This window comes from Oryzias latipes, chromosome 18 (genome assembly GCF_053564925.1).
Source record: "Oryzias latipes strain Hd-rR chromosome 18, Olatipes_Hd-rR_3.1".
Lineage (NCBI taxonomy): Eukaryota > Metazoa > Chordata > Actinopteri > Beloniformes > Adrianichthyidae > Oryzias > Oryzias latipes.
Window position 1 is genome coordinate 29,223,816 of NC_136254.1, and position 5,326 is coordinate 29,229,141.

General features: G+C 43.5%; 1 long non-coding RNA gene across 1 annotated transcript; it reads left to right on the top strand.

The window, feature by feature from the left end:
- The first annotated feature begins 1,228 nt into the window (after positions 1 to 1,228).
- On the top strand, positions 1,229 to 5,116 carry LOC144987191 (uncharacterized). The gene is made up of 3 exons (XR_013651065.1): positions 1,229 to 1,408; positions 1,523 to 1,906; positions 4,735 to 5,116. It is a non-coding gene; the product is annotated as an uncharacterized LOC144987191 (long non-coding RNA).
- Positions 5,117 to 5,326: the final 210 nt, after the last annotated feature.

Sequence of the window (5,326 nt, forward strand, 5' to 3'; positions counted from 1 at the left end):
AACTTTACTAACACTTTACTGATGTAAACGTAGACTTTACTAACACTTTACTAATGTAAATGTAGACTTTATTAACACTTTACTAACATAAACGTAGACTTTACTAACGCTTTACCAACATAAAAGTAGACTGTACTAAGACTTTAATAACTAAAAACTTAATAATATAATCCTCACTAACAGTTTACTATTGTAAAATTACTACAGTAAGCATACATTTTACAAATTTAAATATTACACTGCGTTAACAACTGTACTAACAAAACCTAAGATTTACGAAGAATTTACTAATGTAAACTTTACTAACACTCTATTAAAATAAACACAACTTTGACACTTTACTAACCAACACTTTCCAACAGTTTACCAAAGCTTTACTAACGTGAACTTAAATATTGTAAACATATACTTCCCTACCACTTTACTAAAGGTTGCATCAATGGTTGAAGATTTATGGCACTTCAAAGACCATGAGTTAAAGGGTTAAAAACAAAGAAAAATAGATTAGAGGTCAGCTGCACTGAAAATAATAAAACAACAGCATCAAAGTTTTACTTTTGTCATAAAGTTTGCGAGTGATCAAACCCCCTGCTGCTTTATGACTAAAGACTAACGAAAGAAACGTCTTTAATAACGATTTATAAGACTCAAATCAGTGATTTCTGAACAACAAAGGAGTCTAGATTTGCATAACCAGCTAGTTTTGTTTATCAGAAGACGGCAGAAGCACGAGTCACGTTCCTCAGGTCTGCCTGTGCTCCTGCATCAAATGTCCCTTTCCGATTAAATCAGTAGAAATTGCATCCATGTGGGGAATCTTATGTACTGATCTGCTCGCCGCGTCCTCCTGCCGAGCCGGAACAGGCCGGCTCGATCCCGGCGCTCATTCTGCATGAAATGGGTCATCATCAGATTCCCGTGACACGCGTGCCGCATTAGCCCCCCGCGAGACGCTAAACATCATGAGCCTGCAGAAAAAAAAGTGAAAACAACCGGAGGAAGAGCTTCTGCATCCATGTCTCACCTGTAGTATCCAAATACTTTTTTATTTATTTATTTATTTCAAAACCCTTCAGAACAAACAGACCCTGACTTTTTTTTTTTTTTTCCTTCCTAGAGCAAACATAATGTGATCAAAATCTTATCCGGTGAGCACCTGGTATCCGGTGTCCCTGCGAAATGTTCTGGAAGAATGAAAACAAAGACGGTGACAGACCGTAGAAGGGTGGCGGAAGTAAAGAAGAGGAAAAAAAAACGGATTTATGAAAGGATGGCAGGAAGGAAGGGGAAATGAGGAGATTTGTACCAGACGTTCAAACCCAGACATAAGACACCAGGGCTCCTGAAGGGGTGAGCTCACTTTGGGGGAGAAGATCAAACAAACAAAAAATGCTGTCGGGATGGAACGGTAGGACAAACATCTAATAAAAGACGTATTTTTACATAAAAACAGTTAAAATTACATGTACGATAGGTACAAGCAGCAGGGTGTTTTAATAAACAATGATGTTTGTGTATGAAGACGGGGGAGCCGTGCACGGTGCCGTTGCTGCGGGGCAAACAGCAATTTCATCCTTACAACACTTCTACTGCCAACCAAAGAGACGTATGACTGAAGAGCAAATGGAAACGAGTGGAGGAAAAGAAAAAAAAAAAAACCACACACCATCCATCAGGCACCAGGGCGGCGGGTAACCTCAAGCCAGCTGCCATGGCTTCAGGCGCCGGCTCCCACCACCCGGCAGCTCCTCACGGCTTAGGCGGCAGGCGTCGCTCGGTTCACAGCATCCATTATTTTTGACACTCTGCACAGCTTAGGGTAGCTACTGTTAGACTCACATCTTTGTTTCTAAATAGAATCGGGAAAAATCCCTCCGAGGATGGATGCTGATGTGCCTCCTTCCAGGTCAGTATGGAGCCTTTTCCAGATGTGGAGTTACACATCTTCACTAACTGCAGCAAAATGTTTGTTTTTTTGTTTGTTGCTGCGTTAATGTTGTGCAAAATCTCCACATCTGATAAGTCTGCGCAATATTTGTCCTAATGACCTCACCTCACAGGCGTACCAGGTACGACAAACATCCCACAAGGCAAACACTCCGTGGGTGGATCATAGCTACATGTCATGTAGAACAGATTTACTTCACATTAAAAGAAAGAAAAGTAAAAAACAATTACAATCTGTGGGTGAAAATCCTTATTTTACACTCGAAGAACCACCTGCTTCATATAACAAACCAGGGCAACAACGAGTATCGGAATACCCAAAAATTGAGTACAAATATTTGCAACATTTGAGATCTTTGCTAACAAAACTTGAACTTTACAAATAATTTACTAATGTAAACATTACTAACAGTAACCAAAACTTTGCCAACAGTTTTCCAACGTTTTACTAATATAAACTTTAAGATTGTAAATGTAGACTCTCCTACCACTTTACTTTGCTCGAACAAAGTATCCGAATACTCTGATATTCCCCATCCGTTTCCCAAAAATTAAGAACCAATATTTGTCTTCATCACAAATACGATCATTGGTATTTTTCCATCTGCTACTGATTTTCAACGATTTGAATAGAGAAATACTTAGAAACGTTTTTAATCATGAACAAATTCCTCCAGCCCATGTTAAAACATAAGTGGGTCTTCAAAAATATGTTTTTTGTTTTTGTTTTGTTAAAATCAGTTTAACCTTTTAACACCGGAGCTTTAGCTCCAGTCTTGACGTTCTTTCAGTTACTGTTACTCTTAAAAGCGTTTATGCCATTAACTGAAATCTGAGCACAGAAAAGCAGCTTAGCGCCAATAGGCAACAGATTACGTCACTTTACGAATCTGTTGGAATTAGGAAAATTTGAACAAAACGTGTTGTTTCCTGTCGCAGGCTACATCTCTGGTCTTAATCTTTAACCTATGCATTCAGTCAAATCTATCCTTTAATGATTAGAAGGAATTATGCTGTGGAAATTTTTGTTCTTCGCGGGTTTGTTTTGCGGTGATTCAAAGCGGCAGACGCAGATGATGCAAAACAACAGAAAGATTTCTTTGCGTCACAGCAGAATCTGGAGTGAATCAAGTGTGTTTTCTGATGAAAGAAACAAAACTAACAGTTACTTTCACACTTCGTAAAGCCCCCCACCCCCCACCCCCAGAGAAAATGAGAAAAGGAAACAGGCAAAGGAGTCCACCCCCCCCCCTCCGCCCGGCATGCCTGGAAACCATGTCTCTCGGTGCTGCAGCCGTCACCATGCCAACAGCGGTGGCAGCTTTCTGCTGGGATCAGACTCGCTGGGTGACACCTGACGAATGCGCTCACATGAGCTCTGCTGCAGCAGAGAACCAGGGTGGGGGTTAGGGGGGGGGGGGTAACACAAAGAAAACAGAGAGCTCTCGACAGGTGGAGGGTGGAAACACGCAGAGAGGTACACAAGACCGAGACATTCGGCAGGTGCGTGCGGCCACGACCTCTTTTTTTTTAAGTCAGTCCGAGGGCTCAAATCCACTCTGTGTCTGTAATTAGTGGGACTCACGCCCCTCGAGGGGGGGGTATGGCGTGCACAGAACCCATCTGTGGCCCAAAACGGGAGCACTCAATAGCTGCCATGTGAAGTCCTGAAGAGCACCAGCCTCCGCCGCCCTCGCATTCATAACCGGGTCTCCAATGTCAATTTGAGCTCTCAAGGACTGTGGGGGCCGAGTGAGGCAGAGGCCACGCTGAAGAGCGATGGCGGGATGCATTCAGGTTCTTATTCATGCTGATCTCTGCAGGCTCATTTACCTGAACAATGCATTTCAGACGGGGCAGAGAGGACGGCGAGCCCGCCCGCTCGCCGCGGCTTCAGGGAGACTAATGCTCTTCTATTGGCCTTTAAGTGAAGGAGAAAAGGTCACGGGCGCCATAGAAATGTGTGTTCCACTAAAAAAGATTGCAACCTGTGGCTCCAGAGAGCTCCGTTGAAGTATTAGGAAGCTTCTGTCTGCATCTGATAGAGAAGAAAAGCAGAAGAATAGAAAAAGGCGGAGAGAGGAAGGAGAAGGAATCCTTAACTGATCCGAGTACAGATGGCTCAGAAATGGGCTGCTTGACCCTTATGTGTCCCTATAGCAGGAAAATCCAACAAAACACTGAAATCTCCTCATGTTCACCATATCTGAATGTTATTCACTAATAAGCAAATAAACTTACATTACATCCTCACAAGACTGACTATTCTAATGTTCAAATTCTTCAATAAATCACAAGAAAATAGATCCAAATAGCGCTGCTCAATTAAAATAATATACAATATATATACATGTCCAAGATGGACGCGTCAACAGACCTGAAACAGAACTCATGTGTTGTTGTTGTGGAGGGGCAGATGTCAGAAGCAGACGTCACGGAGACGATGCAAACACTCTGATTGATCAATGAACTTTTTTGAACGCAAAGGAGACGCACCTCAGACAGACCAGTGGAAATCCACCTTAACCTGATTCCAAAACCTAACAAGGTGGATTTGGTCATGTTGTTATGGTGCCTCTGTCAGCACTCCTCCCCCTTCCAGCTCTGCTCTACTCCTGACTCACCAGCTGTGACTACTCACCTCATCAGCCACCTGCTCTTCATAAGGAGACCCAGCTCCAGCACTCTTCGCCAGTTCGTTAACCCTGATGGCGCTTATTCTCCTGAGCTCTACGTCTGGCCCCTTGTCTTGTTACTCCATGCTAATCTTGTTTTGCTGTGCTACAGGATATTCATCCCACGAGAGTCACCAGTCAACCACCACCTCGAGCAGAAGCTGAAAACCTGAACTTCCTGAAACGCTCTGCTCCTCAAGAACTCCAGCCACGCCACGGTCAAGAACTCCAGTCACGCCACATTCAAGACCTCCAGCCACGCCACTGTCAAGTGCTCCAGCCTCACCACAGCCAAGTGACTCCAGCCACGCTGCTGCCTAACGCTCCTGCCACGCCTGGATCTAGATCCGACGCCTCGCCACTCGACTACCAAGTTTCCACCACGAACTCTGAAAAAATTCATCCACGCCTCAGTCTCAGCTCCGCCAGAGATCCAGTCTCACTATTCACCAAGACCCGCTAGTTCTACAAATAAAACTCATTACTTACCTTTACACCTACCTGCCTCTTCCTTCCGGGTTACAGCATCTGGGTTTGTCTCGTGTTCTGACCATGACAACGTAACCACAAATCTGCTGCTCAAAGTTAAATGTTCCAAACCAAACTTTACCTTAAGTGTAAAGTTTGATGATTGGTTCCAATGACAGCAGTGCCTGATGGGAGTTTCCTGTAAAGTTCATCATAACAATGTCTAACTTCTTAAT